General features: G+C 45.1%; 1 long non-coding RNA gene across 3 annotated transcripts in view; it reads left to right on the top strand.

Annotated features, from left to right (window-relative positions):
• The window catches only part of LOC116586962, a 110663-nt gene extending 90409 nt beyond the window's left edge, over nucleotides 1–20254 (top strand). For all 3 annotated transcript variants that reach the window (XR_004284234.1, XR_004284235.1, XR_004284237.1), the window contains one exon: nucleotides 19820–20254. This is a non-coding gene — a long non-coding RNA (uncharacterized LOC116586962). The remainder of the gene's footprint in view (nucleotides 1–19819) is intronic.
• Nucleotides 20255–24068: the final 3814 nt, after the last annotated feature.

The raw sequence follows: 24068 nt of genomic DNA on the forward strand, positions 1-24068 counted from the left end.
GTCCAAATGAGGTTGAGCTCTTTGGCTGTGGCTCCTTTGTGTTCAGAAACCTGTAAGTGGAAAAGACAAATTGTATGTTCTGCAGACACTCAACAAACATGGAAAGATCAGGCCAGGACAATCACAGTAAATATTTCCTTTCAAAAATGGAATTAAGGGAAGATATGTAGCAGGCAGTGATTCATAAGACTTCTGGCACCCTGCCAGGTGTGTGTTGCCAGGTCTTCCCATTCTGAGAGTAGGACCCTGTTCTGTCCCTGGGACTAGCTTCCCAATCCATTGTTCCCTATCGCTCTTGGCACCTGTGGCCTGGCTCTTGACTTGGCCTTCCTTTTTGCTTAAGAAATAGTTGGTGTTGGCCTCTAAGTAGCTTTCTGAGGTAGCTTCTTAACAAAAAAAAAAAAAAAAAAAAAAAAAGTTGGGGGCCCAAAGGCCATTTTACAGTTTGTGAAACCTCAGCCCCTTTTACTCCAAGCTGGCTATTTCTTTTCTGTTGCAGTCTGTTTGCTTTTATTTAAGAGGGTTTTTTATTTGTTTGTTTATTTTTTGTTTTGTTTTGTTTTTAGAATAGTTTTGGTTCACAGAAAAATTGAGGGGAAAGTACAGGAATCTTTCATCACATGTGTAGCCCCGCCACAATCAGCAGAATTTGTACGTCTGTACTATCGATGCACCTTCATTGACACATCGTGGTCACTCAAAATCCAGAGTTTACGGCTCACCCTTCATGCTGTACATTCTCTGGTTTTGGAAAAATGATACATACCACCATTCTGGCATCATACAGACTATTTTCAGCTCCCTAAAAAAACCTCTGTGTTCCTGCTTATTCATTCCCACCAAACCCTGGCAACCACCAATCTATTTATTGTCTTCTTAGATTTTCCAAAATGTAGCTGTGTTGTTGTTGTTTTTTCCCAGTACAACTCTCTTTAAAATGTCATAGGTGTTCTATTATTGTCACTTCGGTTTGCTACATGCTCCGAAACCACATCCATAAATTCTTTTTGAGATTGGCATCTCTCTTCTTCGGGCGTGTCTGGTGGCTGTGAGGCAATGCCATTAAAATTCTTAGAAGTTCTTTTGTCTACCTGTGATGTTCCATTGGAAACCACTTTGTAAAACCCAAAACCCCAAATTCAAGAACAAATAAATAGCAAAAAAAAAAAAAAAAAAGAATGGGAAGGCATTGTTTCTGCGAGGGTAGCCACACAGAAAGAGAACTGGAATTCCTAATAAACAGATCTGGGACATGTAGTTCTCACCAGACTCTGTGTAGATGAGTTGAGCCTGATTAAAGGCACCTGACTGGGCACAGAGCCATGATTTGAAGCTGCTGTCTCAATGTATATGCAGTTTCCTGAAGTAGTTTTTTTCCTTAAGATATTTGTAAGTTATTTCATGGTATTTGTCATATACGTTTTTTTTTTTTTTTTAAGATTTTATTTATTTATTTGACAGAGCTCACAAGTAGGCAGAGAGGCAGGCAGAGAGGGGGAAGCAGGCTCAATGCTGAGAGGCCCATGCAGGGCTCGCTCGATCCCAGGACCCTGGGATCATGACCTGGGCCAAAGGCAGAGGCTTAACCCACTGAGCCACCCAGGCGCCCCCATATATCGTTTTTGATGGCTGGATGGTTCTCCATCGAATGAATGTGAAATCATTTACCACTCCTTTAGAGCACCTTAGTTAGGCAGTTTCTGTTTTCTGCTGTTAAAATAACGCTGCTGTCATCGTTTTGGTCCAGAATTGGATCACTGTGTCATACTGTAGAAACGTATTTGAGGCAAGTGTGCTAAGAAGCCAGTATTTTCGAGAAGAATTGTACCAACTTATGACACTGTCATCAGCCTACCTGAAGACTTACATTTTTATTGTTTTTCTTTCCTTTTAGAATTTAGCAGAAAAAATGGCATCTCATGGTTTTAATTTCCATTTCTTTAACTGCTAAGTAGACAAGCATCTTTCCTTTTGTTCAATTACTCTAACTTTTCACGTGTCACGTCTGCTCCAATTGTAGAGTGTCAAATTAGCATTAGGCTTGGAAGCAAATGACAAAAACAAAAACAAAAAAATCAAACAATACAAAATGTAACAGTGGCTTTTTTTCTTTCTCACAGGAAAGAGGTCTGGGGTCAGTCCAGGGCTACGGCTGCACTCCAAGCTGTCAGGGACCCAGGCTTTGCAGATCTTTTTTTTTTTAAATTTTTTATTGAACTTCAATTAGCCAACATATGTACATCATTTGTATCAGATGTAATGTTCAGTGATTCGTCAGTTGCGTGTAATGCCCAGTGCCTATCACAGCGTGTGCCCTCCTTAATACCCATCACTGGGTTCTGTAGAATTTATTCTCTGCTCAAGCCTCGCACGAGTTCCTACCTCGTGACTGGCTTTCCCTTTGGCAGGGGGAGATGGTGCTGGGGGTGGCATAAGCCACCTCTCTTGAAGGACATTTTCAATTCACTTGTGTTTATATCCCATTGGTCAGCACTTTGTTTTCTATCCAAGGGGAAAAAAGGGAGAAGGGCTATCATGTTGACCAGCAGCCTCTGCCACACACAGCAAATCTCCACCTGCCATTGGGGCTGAGAAAGTAGCAGCTCGGGGAGGAGGAGATGGTGCCGTTTGGGAGGGGAGTAAATGTGGAGAGAGCGCCAGGACGCAGGCTGACGCAGAGATGGGTGTGAGCTGGTGGGACAACGCTGGTGGGAAGTTGGCTTCTCTCTGGTTCTGGACCCTTCCCAGGCTTCACTCAGCCTTCTCTAAGTCCTTCCATCTCCTCCCCCAATTCTCATCGTTTTTTAGGGCCCTGCTCCCATCTCAACTCCCTCAGAAGCTTTCCCTTACCAGCCCAAGCATTCATTACTAGGCACCGAGAGGGATTTTGTTAGGTTATCATTTCAGGGTGTGGTTGGTCTAATGAGATTACCAGTTTATCAAAAGCCGGTGTAGTACCTTACATTTGTCAATGGCCAGCACCCTCTGCCTGTCTCCCCTCCCATATTCTCTTATCTCAGTTTAGGAAGCCCTGCTTCCCCCAAATATCCCATTTTGGGGGCATCACGGTTTATAAATTCAGTGAGCACAAGTTGCTCAAGAAAGTATCAAGTGTTTATTTGCAGAATCAGCTTTCATGTTCTTCTAGTTGGTAAACAAACTCTAGGGCAGTAGAATAAGAACATTTGGAGCTCAGTAATATGATGTTTTCTTTTCTTTTTGTTTTTTAAAGATTTTATTTATTCATTTGACATAGAGAGAGATTACAAGTAGGCAGAGCATCAGGCAGAGATATAGAGGGAAGCAGGCTCCCTGTTGAGCAGAGAGCCCGATGCAGGGCCGATCCCAGGATCCTGAGGTCATGACCTGAGCCGAAGGCAGAGGCTTAACCCACTGAGCCACCCAGATGCCCCTGATGTTTTATTTTCATTCCACAGAATTGCTTTACAGATAGCATAGAGTCATCAAAGGATATGGTTCTGAAAACTGTTAAAAGTGGCTTCAGCTGTGTATCAGGGATACATTAAGTGGAAGACAAATTGGAGGATGGTGCTGGTCACCAAGATGTAATCATCTGTTCCATAAAAAGGGGTTATTTGCCCATTTATTCGCAAATCAGTAATGGGTATCCAATGCCTGCTACTGACAAGGAACAGTATCAGGTAGTGTGGAGTCAAGTCTATGGGAGACTCAAGATGAACCAGACTGGGATTCTGCTCTCAAGAAGTTTTCACCTTGTAGGTGAACAACACACACATTGGTGTAAGCTTTTCATTATCCCTTTACCTGCTGGAGGGTGGAAGAAACCCCATTAGCAGAAAGAAAACATTGCTATGGGTCGATCAAGTGCAAACAAGCAACAGAAGGGTGGCTCAAAGCAGCCCTTGACTCTGCCCTGGGGATAGCTCTTAGTCTGGGATGATTCACCTCAGATGGGACTCAGGAATAGTCCTGCCTTCACTCTGGGCTCCTCTTACAGGGTCTTCTTTGCTTTTACCCTCTTGACCCTCCTGCTGGGCCCTTCCGTTTTGGTTCCTGGCTTGTGCTGATCATAGGCAAGGAGAAGCAGCTTTCCTGGTCTAGCTTCAGAGTGCATCATTTATTCATTCAACAATTGTTTGAGCAGATATTTTTTTAAAAAAATCTCCACCTTCTTTTCGCCAATATGGACTAATAGCATTACCCCAGTGTATTATTACGTTAATAGAGATTCTACCTTTTTCCCTCCTTTACTAAGAATCATCTACATTATCTGCTTTTGTATCTATATCCTACCTTGATATGAAACATAGCTGTAAGGAGAGAAGGTTTGGTTGGGGAGAGCCCTGTCCTCCCACAGTGGGAAGCAATGGGGTCATAAGGAGGAGAAGAGAAAGTACCCAGAGAGGGGTAGGGCTGAGTGCCAAGATGGAGGGGACAGGATTGCAGACATGCTCAGGGAGGGCAGTAGAATTTGCATGGGTGTGCAGGGCTGAAATTGGGGTGTTTTTGACAGTATCTCTTGTTAGGCTCGCCCTGTTATGTTGCTGATTATGCATTTTGGCTCTTCTACAAGAGGTAGAAGGAAAAGGTATGAAAGGTGGGAGAGGGATTATTGAGGGCCTAGGCTAGGAGGCTGAGAGGCAGTGTGGGGCCAAGAACAAGTGTGGCCTTGGAATCGGGTAAAAGGAACACCCGAGTTCACATTTCCTTTCCATCAGATACTGACCATGCGGTCTTGGGCGAACTACTTATTTCTCATGTGTTAAATGAGGATCATAGAGCTGATATCATACCTATGACACAGTGATGTCTTGTTTCTCCACAGAGGTCATTAAATATTTTAAGCATAACATGCTGTAAGATGTATGGCTAATGGCCTCATTAAGGAGGCTATAAACTGTGCCTTGATAAAATGATAAATGAAGGAGTCCTTTTATAGCTACAAAATTATTCACTAGATCACTCATCCAGATCCAGTGGTCTACTTCCAGAAAGTTCTTGACACATCTTGAGTTGTCAGGCTGAGGCTTGAAGAAGGAGGAATCCCTGGATTTCTGAGTCAAGGAAACCGCAGGGGTGCAGGTGCTTGGGTGTTCCTCTTCTCTGCTTGCCAGCGAGGGGGGCCTCTCAGCCTAAAAATATCTGCCAGGGAGCTGGGGCGTGGGAGGCGCGATGGGAGGAGTTTGGGAAAGAAGATGACAGGATGCCAAGGAAACTCTGTTAGGCTTAGAGAGGTGGCCTCAAGCCAGTCCCTTTCCTTCTCCCTTCATCCAGAAAAACAGAACTCAAGAGCAGGAGTCATCACCTTCTTCCTGCCTCTTTCCTGTTCTCCGCTCGGCTATGGCAGCTCTCCAGCGGCAGGACCGGTGTGGGGAGAGGTGGGGTGATGGGGAACCCAAGGGGCTTCGTAGGTCCTAACGCCAAGCCTCTCACTCACTGAGGCATCCAGCACCCTCTGATTCTGCGCTTCTATCCTGACCGCATCTGAGAAACCCCATCTCCCTTCTGTAGCACTCCCCGCAGAAACTGGGCTTTGGAGGGCCTTCCAAGCTAGGGGTCCAAGGTTGACTCTGCCCAGCAAACTGAGCTTGTGTTTGGATTTCTGCTTGGTGTCGTGGGTATTTGCAGCTGATTGCTTCTAGAAACACAGAGATACAGCAGAGTCTCCAGGAGGTGGGAAAGCAGGAGGAAAGAACACAGGACATAAGAAGATGGGCACAGCCTTGCTTATGTCACAGAGCAGAGGCAGGCCTTTTAGAAATCATCTACCTTTGGACTGCAGATCAGCCTCTCCGCTGCTCACCAGACTCCACTTACTGTGCAGCAATCAGGAACCAAGACCCCAGGTCGCTGGGGGTGGGAATGGTGCCTGCAAGGTGAAGGGAAGGGCGGTGGGGAGAATGAGCAACTGGGACTTGCTGGAGGACAGCTCGCTCGCTGGCTTGCCCACACCGGGGCTTTAGATCTTTGGCTTGAAGACATGGATATGGGGGTGGGTACAGTCAAGGGAAGAGGATGGCCAGAGAGTACGCGAGAATGACCACCGCCAGGGCACACAGTGTCCCATGAAGGAGTAATTTCAATAGAAGCAGTGTCCAGATCCTAGTCTCCCTATGTGCTTTTCCCTAAAACTGATCCCTATGGGGGTACATCCTAGGTGCCAGACTGGGTTCTCTCCCTCAACTCTCCCCCTTTTCAGGGTACCCCTGGGTACTTCTCAAAAGGAAGCCCCATCCCCTTGCTTCTGTCTGTCACTGGGTGCACTGCCTCCCATAGGAGAATCCCCCAGTGTGCCAAATAAAAGGTCAACTTGAAAGATTGATGTCTGATCTCAAGGACACGTTTGGCATTGATTTCAAGTAGGAGGAGGTGCGAGATTAAGATTATAGTTTCAAATTAAAGTAAATTATATAGAATGTTTTCTTAAACATTTACTCAATCACATGGGGATACAATCTTCTTTAGATTTTTACCAAAAGATTATTATGTATTATGAACTCATAGACATTCTTAACTTGGGTACAAGTCTCCTGCTTGCTTCAGTTTTTCTGTACATATAATGGCCCTATGACTAGCTTCTCTTCTTTGTTGCTAGTAATTCCCACAAAATATTGTCTTATTCTAGCAATAAGCAATATTCATCTTGGAAAAAAAGCTCGTTTCTTATTTTATGCTTGATGATTATTTTGAAATTTTGTATTAGCATTATTTTATTTCACCCAATGATTTACTAATATAAACTATAGTGATAAATCAACCTATAATATTGATTACATGTAAATTCTTTTGGTGATAGGAAGTTCTCACTTTTTCAGTTTTGAATTAAGAAGAGATTTCTTAATCTCTTAAATTTAATCTCTTAAACTCTTAATCTCTTAAACTCTTCTTCTTAAACTCAACCTGGAGAAGAATTAATATGTAAAATTTTAACTTATGTACATATTTCAGAACCAAGAATTATGCTATGGTGACCAGTACAAGATTTTCAAGCTTAAAAGTATATCCTACTGAGATAAAGTTCTGTGGGTAACATAGATGAAAATATGCACGCAAGGAGGACTAATAAGTGATGGAGAATTTCTAGCTGTTAAGAAGAGCCAATATGTGTGTCATTTGGATAGATGAAGGTGGGTATTCAATACATTTTATCGAGTGACTGAACCACCTGTAAAAGTCAAAATGCCAGAAGTTACATATTTCTCAATTACTTAAACTTACAGTAAAAATGTTATACGTTAACTTAAAAAAATATGTGAGGAGGATATGTAGATTTTCCAAAAATGTTAGGAGATCCCAGAACATTTATAGATCTCACCCTGGGAGGTGGGAGGTGAATGCAGACGTGCAAGGCGTGGAGCAGCTTTTATAGCTTTTAGACAAAGAAACAATAACATTGAGAAGAGCTGACGAAACAAGGACTTTGGGGCCAGGGGTGGGAATGGTGAAGAGTTACTGGGCAGGTGAGAGTGAATTTATCAAGATTTGGTTCCACATTCTTCTGAAGCCTCTCAGGGCTGATGGGCATCTGTCTCAAGTGAGAAGGAATGTATTTCCTCCCTTAGGGCAGAAAACCAACAGCTTTTTCTGCATTTACTGCTTCTAATTGTCTTCGGCTCAAAATACTTTTCATGTCAAAGAGGTGTATCCAGGGGCGCCTGGGTGGCTCAGTGGGGTAAGCCTCTGCCTTCGGCTCAGGTCATGATCTCAGGGTCCTGGGATTGAGCCCCGCATCAGGCTCTCTGCTCAGGAGGGAGCCTGCTTCCCCCCACTCTCTGCCTACCTCTCTGCCTCCTTGTGAGCGCTCTTTCTGTGTCAAATAAATAAATAAAATCTTAAAAAAAAAAAAAACAGGTGTATCCAGGGGACGTATATTCTGGGTTTCTTCAAGTGTATAACAGAATTCTTTTAGGGCAATCGCCTCTTCGCCCTGAGGATAAATAGAATGTGTGCTTCTGAATTACTGTTTGAAAGGTTTCCCAGTTTCAAGTTCTACTACAGTAAATATCAGTAAATAATAATCCAATAGATAGAACAAAAGTTTTTTGGGTTTTCAGTGATTGTTAAGGGTACTGAAGAGTCCTGAGACAAAAGGTTTGAGAATTTCTGCCTTGGATCTTGTATTTCAGCACTTGTTTTATAGAGTTGGAGAAGGAGGTCCCAAAGAGGAGATTAATTGCTCAGGAAGATTAATTGCTCAGGAAGAAGACTGTGCCACCACACTGCCCAGGTCACTTTGCGGATTAACCGCTGGCTACAGCACTGAAACTCACACATTTTACTTCCCTCCAAGTGTATGCACAGGAGCTTACCTGCCCCTTTTACCTCCTGTCTCCCTTTCCACCACCCCGGGGAGCACAGGATCTTCTAGTTTGAGAATGCCACACAACAACGCTACTGGAAGCCCGTTGTAGAAGCAAATTTGGTAAAGCCGGGTTTGTTCATGCTTCTCTACGAAGGATGGTAGCCTTCTCCGATGGAGCCAGGAGTAGGTCATCCTGAGACAGCATAGGTCAGATTGAAGCAGCCGAGTAGGGCACACTGGTCTGCAGCAGACTATTTGGATTGAAAGGTGACCAGGTAGGAACAGTCAAGATCTCCCTTGCCTCATCTCTTGGATCCCAGTTGTGACCCTAATCTGCTGTGACTGGACTGCAGTTACTGTCTTTCTGTTCATGAACTGCTCTCGTGGCCTTTTCATGAAACAGAACAGCTGGGAGACATGTAAGAGGAACCTTAGAATTTTCTAGTGCATTTTTGTTCATTCACTCAGTGGTGTTCCTTGAGTTCTCGCTGTGTGCCTCAGCCAGGTCTGGGTCCTGGGGTTGCTATGTGACAAGACAGATATGGACCTTTCTCTCATGGACACCACCTCTTAGTGGGATGCTCCACTCTCTCCCTTTCTGATGCTGATCTCCGAGGCTCAGAGAGGTGAAGGGACTTGTCCAAAGTCACACAGCCACGTGGGAAAAGAATTTGCCGACCACATGCCTTACGCCTACCCACCCTCCGGGGGACATGGCAGAAATAGGCAACCCAGTCTGTGCCACAAATGAGCTTGTTAGAGAGATGAGACTATGCGCAAGTTGTTGTTACAGAGATTTAGAGGGCACAGGCAAGGTAAATCGAAAGTAGTTATTTAACTGCTTTAATGACTTAAGGGCAGTTTTGTGCAAGAAAAAAAAATCAAGAGGTTCATTTTTGTGTTTGTTGTTTGTTTCTTTAAAGTTCAATTTGTTAAGCTACACATGTAAAACTCAAGTTCTTAGTTTTAAATTCTGCTTACAGATACATACTTACAAATCTAGAAAATTTGAAAAACCCTTTTTTAAGACCTTAGATGGATATATCGCTTACAAATTTAGTTCAACTACTTGAAATATTTTAGACTGTGCATACAAATTTAATACATTTGATTTCCTTTCTAAGTAACTCAATTGCCTGATTTAACAAAATATCCTGAGTACCTGAATACTCTCTTAAGGAATTAACAGATCCTGGTCTTACACGGGTAGTGAAGCTTAAGTTTTCTCAGATATTTCAATGCAATATAAGCTTAGTGAGATCTTGACTTAAAATCAGAAGTCTAAATTAGTGATTCAATTAACATTGAAAGATGAAATTTTAACACTGATCTATTTATAACTCCAGTAGGCCACATTATCCTAAATGTTCACATACTTAAAATACCAAATGTGCACAGATTCCTAAGGCAAAATATTAATACCGTAGTTTTGGTACGCTTGAACATTTCTGTGCCAAATTTGACGTCTTTCTCCTATAGAAGAATTTAGGGGATCACTCAGGTCATCCTGCCATATTCTGGGAGTCACCTTCCAGGGAAATTTGGGGGTGACTTTCTTAGACTGCTAGAGATTACCCAGATACTGACTCGCTCCTTCCCTGTTGCCCCGATTGTCAAAAACACCCTGAGCGGCGTCCCCAGGCTTGGCTTTAGCATTCATGTTAGGTAGCTACTGATTCAGCTGCTCAAAGAAAATTTCAGCTTTCCTTTGAAATGGTCATTTGATTGGGTTTTACTTTTCTTTGCATCTTAAGATAGTATTGGTAAAATATATTTTGGTGGTAAAAGTATTTTATACCAAAACAGCCTTGAATGGAGAGACTCCACCCTGGCCAATCACCTCTGTTTCTAGAACCTCACGGCTCTTAGGAATATTAAGGTGTCAATGCATGTGCTACTGGGGGTGGTGAGTCATATCTGTCTGTGACTTATGGACAGGCCTCCCTCTACTTTAAAGTCACCCTTGAAGATGAGGCCCTGGTCTTTGGGGAGTGTACCATGTGGCATCCTATCTCCAACTCTTGGGAGCTCCTTAAAGAGTTCCATTTTGACTCATCCCTTGAAAGCCCTCCTGCCCCTGCCCCAGGAGGCCCAAAAGGGGAGGAGGAGGAGGGTAACAGATGTTTGAGGAACTGAGTAAGAAATTCTGTGAAAATGTGGAGTCCCATGGAAGGCTGATGTCAAGTCGATTCAGCAGAGACAGAGAATGAGGGCGAGCCTTCGAAGGAGTTAAGCAGCGCCGAGGGTGTAAACTGAGGCGTCCTGGAGGTGCATAGGAATGAGGAGGTTCTAAGGGATGGGATAATATGACACAAATTGAGCGAGTGCTTATTGCGGCCAGCCTCTGTCGTACATGTTGTACAGGTATTGACTGACTCATTTCCTTCTCCCGGCACCTCCGGAAAGCACATAGCATCATTATTGCCATCTTCCAGAGTGAGGAAACTGACGCCTGGAGAGCTTAAGTCCTGCACTGGTAGACTGTGTGTGTGATGATGGAAGATACTTCAGCATCCCCTTCAGTGTGACATTTGAAGACGTGGCAGTGTCCCCCCCAGCTCCTCTCCCCAGTCCTGCTGTCATATATTGTTCAGTCGGCCTTGAAGGGCCCTTCCTTCCTTCCTTCCTCTCTCTTCTTGCCTCCCTCCCTTCCTTTTTTTTTTTTTTTTAAAGATTTTATTTATTTATTTGACAGAGATCACAAGTAGGCAGAGAGGCAGGCGATGGAGTGGGGGGGACAGTTTTCCCGCTGAGCAGAGAGCCTGACCAGGAGCTCGATCCCAGAAACCTGAGATCACGACCCGAAGGTAGAGGCTTAACCCACTGAGCCACCCAGGCACCCCTCCTTCCTTCCTTCTTAAAATTTATTTATTTATTTATTTATTTATTTGAGAAAAAGAGCTTGCATGTGAGTGGGGGAGGAGCAGACTCCGTGCTGAGTGCAGAGCCCGACGTGGGGCTCCATCCTATGATCCTGAGACCACTGCTGGAGCCAAAGTCAAGAGTCAGACACTCAACCGACCGAACCACCGAGGCGCCCCCAAAAGTGCGATATAAACTTTCATACAAAGTGCTTATTGGCGTGATTGAGGAGTGAGCAGGGCCAAGCCAAGCTTATGCGAATGGATGTCAGGGAACAGTTTTGTGCCTGCTTGCCAATAAGTGTTTGCACTTGCTGCAGAATTCGATCTAAGACTGGCTGCCATGGCCATGGGTACCTGTTTGAGGGCTTGTCCGGGACTGCTTTACCTCTGGTCACTGGAGGTTGTTATTGTCTCCCTCAAACCCTGACAATCGCCTAACTACGTCTTTGCTGAGGGCAGCCTAAAACTGCCCCACGTCACATGGCTGGTAGGGGGCAGAGGGGACAGCCCCAGAGCTCACCGCCTAATTAGCACACCAGCTTGCCACTCTGTAAGAGGAGGCGAACAAAAGCAAGCAGGGTACTGGCGAAGGGGTGGGGCTTTCAGGCCAAAAGCATCACTGGAGCCAGTAGTGTTTTCAGAGGAAAGATTCCTTTGAGTCCGGAAAGGAGGAGGTGATAGATAGTGTGAAGACAGTGTGTGCCTGCAATTCTAGAGGTAGAGGGAGGAAAAGCTTGTGCCTGGTGGATTGCATTTCCTTGGTGAATTAGAAATCAAGGGCTCAGACTGAAGTAAAGGGGGCGGGACTGGTAGTGGCAATGAGACAGAGTCCCTTTTGTGTCTCCACGGACAGTCTCATGGGAAGCAGCGCTGTCGGCACCGGGAGTGTAGAGCTTCTCTGAAGAGAAGCCTAGGAGGCTGAGCATGGCCCTAGGGTCAAGGGAGGGCATTTGTCCTGACCCCTGGTACCTATCAACATGTCAAGGTCTTTCAACAAGAAGCCAAGGTTACCTGCCTGTCCTTCTCATGATTAATGAGAAGAGGGACAAAGCACAGCCCGAAGGACCAAGCGACCAGAGACATTTGCTCAGTTGGACTCGTCTAGTCTGGAAGGGGAAGCTGATGGGGCATTTTCCTGTCCCTTCCCAGAGTGCACGGGAGTGCTGGCTGCTCTGTCTTGAATTTTAAGATACCCTGAGGTCAGTGAGGAGGACAGTCAGTTCTGGAGGAAATAAAATGACTTCGCCTTTTGTTTCTCTGCAAGAGCTGATGAATAATTCAGGGCGATGGTGAGGAAGTGGGCTCTGCGAGACAGGCCGGCTCGGAGCAGGGACATCCTTGGGGGTTGCCATGGGACCGGGCTCTGTCTCCATCTTGCAGACTCCTTAGCATCCCTGGCACGGGTCCCCCCCCCAGCTCTCATGGAGCCATGCTGCTTTCCAGCCAACGGGTTGAATGTCTGCTACAGAAAGGCCTTGGAGGAACTTCCAAACTCAGGCAGAGACAAGCAGGCGTGAAGAGGCCAGCTGCCTTCCTCGCAGGCATTTGCTTTGTACCAAAAGGACAAATGAGGGGCGCTGCCAACAGGCAGGAGAGAAGTAAGAAGGTGGGTTGGCCAGCAGCGGAGTCCCACAGGCCCTGCTCCTGCCTGCCCATGTGTGGCCGTGGGCCTTCGCTCTCCACTCAGCTTGACACAGTCTTTCCAAGAATTACCTTATCAGTAGCCCTTCCCTAAGGACTCACCTTTGATCTAGAGCTGCTGGTTGGCATTTAAAGGAGTAGGTGTCCAGAGCCCTCCCATAGGGCCGATGCCCACCTCTAGCTGGAACGGAACTCACACACCGGCCAATCGGACACCTCGCTCAGAGAGTTAATAATCACATTGTCTGGATTTGCCTGCCAATTCAGCTACCGGTGTAGTATTATTATTGTCTCCTGTAACACTGAAGATACCTTTAAATGCACAAAACTCCGCGTGGGTTGTCCTGCAAGAGTGGCCATGCCAAGGTCCCAGCACCAACACACTACCCAATGCCAGAGCAGGCTCCTGCCTTCTTCGCCGTGTGGAAGATGGTCCTGGGCAGCCATGAGTGAAGTAAGAGAAAACGGTATCCGTTCCATGGTGTGGGATTTCAGAGTATAACATGTTCGTTCTGCAGCATTCAGCTGTAGCAAAGTGTGTTTAGCAGCTCAGTCATAAACAAGGTTGAGAGATACTGGTATCCAGATCAAGGTCTTGTAGGGGACCCGGGAGTGGGCGTTGATCTCAATAAACCCCTCATTAAGCTTTGGCAATATTCCCCAAAATACAGAGGAGGGAACTGCTCAAGGACTCAGCCTCCTGGCTTAGAGTCACTCCCTGCAGTCAGTGTGGTCTGATAACTTTCTGGTCCCCCAGGGAAGATGAAGCATCTTACTTCATTAAAACAGATGTCCTCCGTGTTTTGTAAAGTAGGGCTCCCATGTACCTGTGAGTGGTAGGAATGGTGTCACGGTATTCTGAGAGTGTGTGGGGGGTATGTGTGTACTGGGAAGTGGGGGAGGGGCACTGGAGGAGTCACTGTAAAAACAGAGCCTCGAGAGCCCACTCATTGTTTTAACAAGCACAGGTCGAGTGCCCACAGAACAGCCTGACTTAGGAATTAGATGCATCAAGACAATAATAACAATGATAATAGAACTCTTTCTGTGAGTCCACCCTCTTCCAAGCTGCTGAGGGCTGAATGTTTGTGTCCCCCCGACATTCACGTATTGAAACCAAACCCCCAAGGTAGTAGAGGTAGGAACTGGGGCTGTTGGGAGATGCTGGGTTGCTAGAGCAGAGCCCTTATAAATGGGATTAGCACCTATAACAGACACCCCAGAGGATTCCATTGTCCCTCCTGGCATGTAAGGACATGGTGAGAAGGCAGCCATCAGGGGGAAAGCTGACTCTCACCAGACACAGAATGTGCCAGGACCATGATCTTGAGCTTTCCAGCCTCCAGAACTATGAGAAGCACATTTCTGTTGTTCATAAGCCTCCTAGTTGACGATATTTTTATCACAGCAGCCCAAACAAACTCAGACGCAAGCCCTTCTATGTTTTAGGAAATGTGTACTTTGGTGAAGAAGAGTGAAGTATACCCCATTAACCAGAAAACACAGGAAAATGTAATCAATAATATAAGAGAGAGGAAAAAAAAAAAAAAAGGAAACTGTGGAATGGCCCAAGAGGGAGACATTGTTTCTGAAGTTGGATGCGGGAGATGGGAAAGGCTTCCTGGAGAAGAGCATTCCTTCTCCTTTCTTGGTCCCATTTGTGAGCCAAAAGACAAGCTGTTGGAAGTCTAATAAGCCTAAGAATAGTTCTAGAGATTTAACTGCCTTGGTGTTTGGAATGAAATTAGATTCAACAAAGAGCCAGTGTTGGCATCTTCTGGTTTGCCAGAATTTCACATCTATTGAGACTTTTTTTTTTTAATTTAAGATTTAATTTATTTATTTAGAGCCAGAGAGCATACAGGAGCAGGGGGAGGAGCAGAGGAGAAGGGAGAGAGGGAATCTCAAGCAGACTCCCCTCTGAGTGTGGAGGTGGGCCTGGGACTCATCTCAGGACCCTGAGATCATGACCTGAGCTGACATTAAGAGTTGGACGCTGAACACTTAACCTACTGAGACCCCCAGGCGCCCTCCCTTCCACTCATCTATAGAGCCTTTTAAGGAACCCACAGATGTTCCTTCGCCTCTGAAGAGACCCAATCTTTGACTTCCAGCCTCCTTCAAGTTATAGATTCTTCCTGAAATAATTTACGTGGTAGTATTGCTTTTATGTTTCATTTAAGTAGTGGTGTAGGGGGAAAAAAAAAGAGTTTTCTTATTTCTTTCCTCTACAATAAACAATTGTCAGCAATGCTACTGACTCAGTAGGCCTTTGTGATGTTCCCCTTAGGATATAATCGCCACTTATTACATTCTTTCTATGGAAAAAACAACACATTTGTGATGAAAACGAGCAAAAGGAAGATTAATATTGCATCAAAATAGAAGTTATTTCAAACAAAATTAACTTTGGGGCACCTGGGTGTCTCAGTCAGTTAAGCGGCTGCCTTCAGCTCAGGTCATGATCCCAGGGTCCGGGCATCGAGCCCCAAGTCAGGCTCCCTGCTCAGCGGAGAGCCTGCTTCTTCCTCTCCCTCTGCCTGCCTCTCTGCCTACTTGTGTTCTATCTGTCTGTCAAATAAATAAATAAAATCTTTTTAAAAATTAAGTATCTTTTTCTTTTTTGAGATATTGTTGGGTGGGGGGGAGGCAGAGGTGAGTTTTGGTCCTTAATATCAGTCAATTCACGATATGAAAGAAGGAGCAAAGCAAACACACACACACACACACACACACACACACACACACACACACAGCGCGAAGAGGAGAAGCTTCAGAGAAGGACTGGGATCTTCACCATTTCATTTCACACACACCTTTTTGGGCTGGTGTCCTGAACCCCTGGTAATCTATATAAAAGAGACAAGGCAGTCATTTTGAGTTGTTTGTGTCCTCCAGAATTTAGCCAGGGTAGGTAAAGTGATGGGCTAGGGCCAGGATTTTAGAACTTGAAAATATTTTGCTGCCTGTCTGGAAGCTGACCATGGTGACAGTTGGCTATAGGCCTCAGAAGATGCATTTCCCAAGGATTTTCAGACAAATGAGTCCAGAGAGCCTCCCATGGGACAAGACTGTCACGTTATTATCAGATTACCAGGAAATAGGGGGATCTAAGGGTTGAAGTGAATGATGGGACCCCAGGAGTTATCAGCCTAGGATCCCATAAACACTTTTGTTTCCAGGACAGGCAGGGAGAATGGGCGGCTTCAAGCCTGTGCATCTTTAGAGGAAAGGGAGGTGATTTTTCCAAGTGTACATTGGGTCCCTTGCCTCTGTGTTTGGACGTACGCCTGAATGCTTTTGGGACCTGCAAGAAGCCCCTCCCCCGCCCTGTTTGTGGGTGGATGTACCCCTTCGTGGACATCCATCGTGATATCTAACAGCTCAGCACTTTCCCAGGACCCCTTGTCGGTTTGAAAATTTCCAGATTTATAATTCCATTTCCCCAGGAAGGAGCCAGAGACTTCTTTTCCCAAATTCCTTTGTAGCTGGATAGAAGCACAGGCCTGGCCTCCTTAAATGCACCCAGGCAAGACTTTGATTTAGGAGGAGAATTTGCAGAACTAAGAGTGCTGAGTGGAAGCCTTTCCACAAGGGTGACAGAGAGACTGGGTCTGCAGAGGCACAGGTTCTTGAAGGTCCTAATAGCAGTTCCCCTGCAGCATTGTTACTAACAGTCTCTCCTGGGACAATTAGAGTGTTGGTCCTAGCTAAGCAACTGCCAAGCCTAATTATCCAGCTTTCCCAGATAGCCTGTGGATTAACCAGGGGAGTGCAGTGAATGCTCCGGAGGCAGCCACGGGGAGATGTTTGCAAGCATATTACTAACTCTCCTTGCACATAGGGGGCATACCAAAAACTCAGCAGTCAAAATGAGTATTTTAATGTACTCTTTTAGTAAATGTTTGGGTATTCCAGCCTTGCAAAGAAAATATGCATGCACTTATCCTTATTTTAGAGTCAAAGAAACAGACTTTTCAGAAAAGTCTAGCAAGGTACTCAAGTGATTTAGTATGCCCAGATTAAAACTAGAACCAGGCTTTCTAACTCCTGATGCAAGGTTTTCTCCACAAAAACCTGCCTCACTATGCAAGGAGACTTGAATCTTATTCTTGATTGAATTCAACTGGAAATTCTTAAAAACATAAATATCCTTCCCAGTAGCTGTTGGCTTAGTACTGCTAGGACAGTGAGTAGGACTGGGACAAAGGTGAGGAGGTACAAATGTAATAGGAACCCAACAATCCAGTGATCGAGACAATACTTTAATGGGATATTTTAAAAATAAAAATTAATGAAAAAATCCATGATGAACAAATATCAAACTTTTGAATAAGAACAGGATTGGTATGAATGATTTTTCCCTTTGTCTCAAGTTCTGCTGTAATTACAGATCCTATCTTTAGGGAACCTGTATATATTATTTTAAAATAAGTTAACAATCCAAATGAAGCGACATAATTGTCTTCTCAGATATTCCAAGTTTGAATCTCTCCCTCCTGGTATGTGAATTTTCTCCAACAAAATACATAGCAGCATCTTCCTGTGAGCACTCCAGAGCCCATAAAATTTGGATTAGATCAGAATATCTGTGTCCAGACCTGTCGGGATCTGCAGAAATATTAGTTCTGGCTGGATCTCTAAAATAACAGAGTAAAGAAGACAGAATGAAACAAAGGGAAACATAAGATTAAATTTTCATGACTATCAAGGCCGCTGGCTGTCCAGCCCCTCTATGTCGATGCCTTGATAAATCGTAATGATGATAATGATGATTAGCGTTTATTTGACACTGTTCCAGAAACAGAATTAGACACTTTAAGCAGCTGATGCTTCTTGTCACAATCCCTGTAGGGTAGGAGGAGCTCAGGAGGAAAGTGAGATTGATGTCCCTAGTTAGCAAATGGCAGAGCCAAAGTATAAGCCCAAGTTTGACCAACTCCAAGGCTCAGGTCTTCCTGCCATAATCTGTTTCCTTTCAAGAAAGTGGACTTGTCACTTTCCAAAAATCAAGGAGTCTGAGGACTATGGAGCACCAAGATGGGACTTCCTGGCAGGCCAACGGACATCATTCTACTGAAGGCCTGAGGAAAGCCTCACTTCTCTTTGATGAGTGACCTGCAATCCCTGTCCAATGACCGGGCCCCACTGGATTATCTCTGCCATGTTGTGACATCTGTCCAGTCCCAAAGGATAGCCCTGTGGATTTTTTATGCTCATTACATTATCCTAGAAGTTCTGATACAAGAAGATATCCTAGTAGTTCTGATATGAGAAGAAGTTCTGATGCAAGAAGTCCAGAAGGCATCTTAACACAGATGGGGAAACTGAGGCTCAGGTCAGTGAAACAATTTCAATAGTGAAAACTGGGGCCAGAACCCAGGTAGGACTCCCCTGCTCCCGTCAGCCCCTTGGAGGCAGTCCTCACCCTATGTAGCCAGAGGGCTATGCTGCATCGGGGAGCCTGGAGACTCTCCTTAAAAGGTTTAGCTTGTAGGCCAGAGGTCAAACAGTGGCATTCTCTGGGCTAAATCTATATTGTAGATGTGCTTTTTTTTTTTTTCTCTGAGTTTTTGAAGTGTTTTTGAAAAACTTAAACGAGCTGATTTCATTTTAAAAAGCAAGGGTTTTCACCTACAAATCCAGATTTCTGGCTTCTTTTGAAAAATTCCAAGATGGGGGCACACTGGAACCATTCTCACAGATGGTGACTGTTGGCCGGGCTGGCGGTGTGTTGGAGCCCGCTCAGAACGGCCCATGAGAAGCAGTTCTAGAGTGTTCAGAAATGCTGTGGGCCAACCGTTAAATGAATGCTGTGGGCCAACCGTTAAATGCTTGATAGCCTGAAGCCAGCAGTAGTAGGATTGTTTACACCACAGACACAGGCCGGGTGACGAGTGAGAGCTTTTATTTCCCCTGCCCTCCCCCCTTCCATCCTTCTTCTTCTTTTCTTTCTTTCCTTGTTTCTTTCCTCTTCCCTCCACCTTTCCTTCTCTCTCTGTCTCTCTTTCTCCTCCTGTTCGCTTGCTGACTTACGGTTTTCCTCCTTTCTTTGGAGTGTCCGTTTGACACCATAACTTCACAGGCTGGAACTAAAGAGAATTCACCCTGTTTGGAAAAACACAGTCCCACTGGGCCATCATCACCCATTTATGTTACCGCCTGGCTAGGGAAGGAGCTGGAATTTTCATCTCCTATAATAGACTATGGCTATCAATGGTGATCTTCCTAAAGAAAGCTTGTACATTGTTGAGTAAGGGGGAGAGGCCAGTCATCACAATCTCGATTTGGGGCCATTTCATAGCCTTTCTTATTCAAGTATAACACAAATGTTCGAAACTTAAAAGCCCAGCTCAAGGAATTATCATAAAGGGAGCTTCACTTAACAATATCCAATTTCAGAAAGAGAATATTGGCGGTATAATCAGAGCCCCCTCTTAATTTTCCGCCTTACAGCCCCCTTCCTTCTTCCCAAAGGTAATCATTCTCCCAATTCTGACGCTGTAATTTCATTTTGCCTGCTTTTGAACTTTATTTAAACAGGATCTAGAGTTTATATATTCTTTTATATCTAGCCGCTTTGATCGACATTCTATTTGTGAGTTCCTGTCGTTATTGGGAATGGATGGATTCCACAGTTCTTCCTATAAATATTCCACAATTTATTCATTCAGTCTACTATGGGGGTTTTCAAAATTGATCTACTTTAGCTCTCCCCAAAAGGAGAGCCTAAGACAGAGGTTTACCTGTGAACAGTTCATTCAAGAATGTGTTTCCGGGGAGTTAGTATGCAGGCCATGGAGAGTGACATGGAAGCAGGGAGCCCAGTTTATGGATGTGTCTCGAAGTTAACCACTACTATAGGCTGCTGGTGCTCAGTGCTGCCAGCATCTTCTGAAGGGCCATGTGAAATGCATTTCAGAACTGTTCACCAGGGAGAACAGAAGTAGAAACATTTATCGACTGCCCATTGGCTCCTACCTCCCATTGGCCAACAGTGATGCCACCAGCATAATTTCTGTTCTTCCAGGTTGTGCATGCATGAGTTTCCCAAGGGAATCCCAAGTCAGAAAGGCTACGTGGTAGGAAGTCCGATATATGCGGTGCACGTCATAGACAAGGCCTTACGGATTTTACCAAAAGCTACATGGAGTCAGCTGGGACAACAAAGGTAAGGTCAAATGGATTTTGAAGTTATGCTAAAGAGATGTCCGTGTATTGGCTTTTTTTGAATGTGTGAGCATTCTTATACATGTGTCTTAGTGCACATCTGTACATAATTCTGTTAGGTATATTCATAGGAGTGCAATTTTTGGAAAGTAGATATTCTCATATTTAAGCTTAGGAGGTATTGCCAAAGCAGTGATATTTATTTCCATTCCCACCAGCAATGCATGAGAGTTGAAGTTGCTCCAACATTTTGTATTGTCATATCTCTTTTTAAAATATCACTTAGGGGCGCCTGGGTGGCTCAGTTGTTAAGCATCTGCTTTTGGCTCAGGTCATGGTCCCAGGGTCCTGGGATCAAGCCCCACGTTGGGCTCCCTGCTCAGTGGGAAGCCTGCGTCTCCCACTCTCACTCCCCCTGCTTGTTTTCCCTCTTCCACTGTGTCTCTCTGTCAAATAAATACATAAAATCTTTTAAAAAAATAAAATATCACATAAAAAGCATATACATATTTTTTTTCTAATAAATATAGCTTTCGAATAGCTCACAGTTGTTGTTGTTGCCAGATTGTGTCTCCTTAGCTGCTCGGTTCACTTAGCACCATATTATACATCTGGTCCTTTGAGTGCTGTAACCTGGGCGGCAGATGTGCTCATGTATTCTGGGCTATTGTGATGAGATCAACAACTTTGCACTTGACCTCAGTGGCAATCCAAAGAAAACAAAGGGGAAGGAACAAGACATTTAACATCCCCAAAAGAAGTCACCATAATTGATTACATTTCATCTATCAGGAAACCATTCCAAGTCTTTGACTAATTTGAGACTCCCTGTTGTGATAGAGAATCTCTTCCTTGATGAGATGTTATGATTCCTGCCAGTAGTAGCCAGGGCCCTGCTTTTCTCTGCTCAGAGTCTAGGCTGTCTGTAACATGTACTCTTTTTCAAAAAAAATTTATTTATTTATTTGAGAGGGAGAGAGAGAGAGAGAGAGAGAGAGAGCAAGGATGAGCATGGTGGGGGGAGGGGTGAAGGAAAAGGGAGAGACCAACTCAAGCAGATTCCTCACTGAGCATGGAGCTCAGCACGCTCATTACCCTGAGATTATGACCTGACTGTGGGATCATGACCTGAGCTGAAATCAAGTCGGAGGCTGAACTGACTGCATCACCCCGGCGCCCCACGTGTAGTCTTTCACAGAGAAACAGGAAGGAAGGAGAGACCACCCTTTAAGGTCTGGCCCCAGCTTCCCTTTCTCCCTTATTCCCATCCAAGGTAAAGCAGCACCTGACCCCTCTCTAATGCAACAGGCAGGCCTCTCATTCTGAAGTGCCCCACACTCCTAATGGCGATCATCCGATTTCCTTCTGTGTGGTCATCTTGGCCTGAGGGCCAGAGTAACTCCTCCTCAGTGATGCACCAAGTCTTGGAAAACCACACTTACGTATCTCTAACTTCTAAACATCCCTTCCAAAGATAAGGAAGTGGGTTACATGAATTGTAAGTGGAAAGAGTTTCTACTTAAGAAGCCTCCGGAGGCTCTTCAGTCCTGCCTCTCCCTGTGTGCTGGTCCAGCCCACCCGGCACACTGCTGGCCCACCTCGCTATGCCAGCCCATGGAGCTGTGCCAATAGGGGGCTGTCCTGGCGGGGGACTGGAGGTCCTCTCCCCTAGAACGATTCTTTCCCTGCTCAGGGAAAAGTGCTCTTTCCTTACCTCAGGCAAGGGGAGGTCAAACTGACCCCAGCTCTTGCACTGAGAAACATCTAGGAGGTGTCCTCAGGCATCTCAACACTCTGTCATCTCCAGAGGAAGAAGGCTCAAGCCTACAGCAGTTTTCTTTTGCTCCTCTTCTCTCTGCCTCGGGGCAAAGCTGGCTTGCTCTTGAGTACTTCTATGTCTCGTGACTCTAAACATCCTGCCTCCCATACCTGTGGGGGGCAGGTGGTGAGAAGGGTGATGGGCAGCCAGCCTTGAGAGCTGTATCCTAAACACGCCCTGCTGTAAGAACAGCCAGTGTTCATTTGTAACATGGGATAGTCCTAATGCCTGCCTAATAGGGTTTTTCATAGGCTTCGAGGGGCTGGTGCATGACAACAGTTCATAGGGGACTCGGCAGTCCAAAGGATGCATTGATTATTTGCTTTATTACCAATGAAATTCCTGTTCGGTGTTCAAAAACTTGAGGTTGAAAATTGCAAACACAGATTCTTTAGGTTCCTGTTCTCTCCAGGTCCTTTTCCCATTTTCCCCATTTCAGTGCCACTCCCTGTGCAGCCATTTCACATGGCTTTGGTGCACTGCACACTTTCCTGGTTGCACAGGGATGCAGCTCCTCTCTCCATGTGGAGAGGATGCAGAACTCTTCCCAGTGGCCCTTGGTCAAAGCCTGTGCCATTGGTGTAGCCCTCGTGGGTGCAAAGTGCCTCCAATAACATGTAGCGACTCACAGGTTCATTCTATAAGAAGAGCATCGGAACCTTTGCGAGGTCCTGGGTAACTGCAGATTATCGCCTTCAGTCAGAGGGTTTCCACTGCTAGACTTCAGCGCTGAGTCTAAGAGTCTGAGCCCGTGCACCCCCCAGCAATATAATGAGAGCCCCAAGGTCAAGCCTCACATAGGGAACTTTGCATTTTCTGATGGTCACCCATTTGTTTTGTTTTTAAAGATTTTATTTACTTGAGAGAAAAAGAGTGAAAGAAAGAGATCACAAGCAGGGGGAAGGCAGAGAGGGAGAAGGCAACTCCTGCCACTGAGCAGGGAGCATGACATGGGACTGGATCCTAGGACCATGGGATCCTGAGCTGAAGGCAGATGCTTAACCAACTGAGCCACCCAGGCAACCTTGCAGTTGCCTATTTAAACAAGGAAAAAAGAAAGGGGTGAATTCATTTTACCAATACATTTTATCAAACCCAATGTCCAAAATATTATCAGATCAACATATATTTAATCTAAAGATTATTAATGAGGTAACGTATTATTTTTTAAATTTTGTACTAAATTGTTAAAACTGCTATGTAGTTTATACTTACAACACATCTTAATTTGCACTGCTCATGTCAAGAACTTGGCAGTGTACACGCTACTCAGTATGGTAGCAGACCGTCAGTGGTGGGAACCCAGCTCCTTAGATGTTTTCCACGACAGATCTCTGTCCTAGCTGAGTCAGCACATAGCACAGAGCCTGGCACACGGAGGAGGGCGAAGCCTGGGTTACTCTTTCCTTCTAGCTTTTGCTTTTACTAAATCATCCTCAAACTGACTTATCTTTTCCTTCTCACCTTGTTCCATTGTTCACCTTTCCCAGGTGCTGGGAAGGGCACTGGGAAGCCTGGAGGTGATATTTAGTGCAGGGTTGGGTGACATCCCTGTCGCGGCCGGCATGACAAATTGACCAGGAAAACTTGAGGGTTAAGAGGATGGTGAAAAGAAATTCAGAGACAAAGAGATGGGGGCAGGAGGGACACTGAGGAAGATGTCCAACAGTGCCGATTTTATTCCACATCTTACAATCATTTATAAGGTAAACCACAATAGAAGGAGTAATACATCAGTACCTAGTCAGATGACCGCAAGTTTCTATAACAAGTTTACATCAACTACAAGCAAACCTCGTGATGCCAGGTAGTTTCAGCTAACGCTTAGCAAGACAGTCAACCAGGGAGTGGGTTATGAGAGGTACAGGAACAACAAGGACCAACTAAGAATTCATGACCCTGACCACATTGTTCCCTTCTGTAGGGAGAGGGTGTCGGAAGTCACGTAGGTGGGCACAGACACATAGCACAGACCCTTTCTCAGTGTTACTCAACTTTCCCGTCCTTAACCCCTTGTCCGCACACTGAAGGAGACACAAGTCAGGGCCTGGTTTGGTCTTCGACTCCAACCATGCCGTGGCCTCCAACATATCCCCAAGGCCACCATGGCTCCTTTGGCCAGAATTCAAACTAGACCCTGTTCTGGAGACTGTTGTGTTGTTTATCCAGCCCATTTGTGGTTTATCTGGAGGGTTTATCTGGTTTATCAGACCAACTAGACTAAAGACACAGGCTTCGTAGAACTGATGGATGGTATTCCTGCCCAGAAAAGGCACAGAGCTTTCTATCA

The sequence above is a fragment of the Mustela erminea genome, chromosome 3, assembly GCF_009829155.1.
Source record: "Mustela erminea isolate mMusErm1 chromosome 3, mMusErm1.Pri, whole genome shotgun sequence".
Taxonomy (NCBI): domain Eukaryota; kingdom Metazoa; phylum Chordata; class Mammalia; order Carnivora; family Mustelidae; genus Mustela; species Mustela erminea.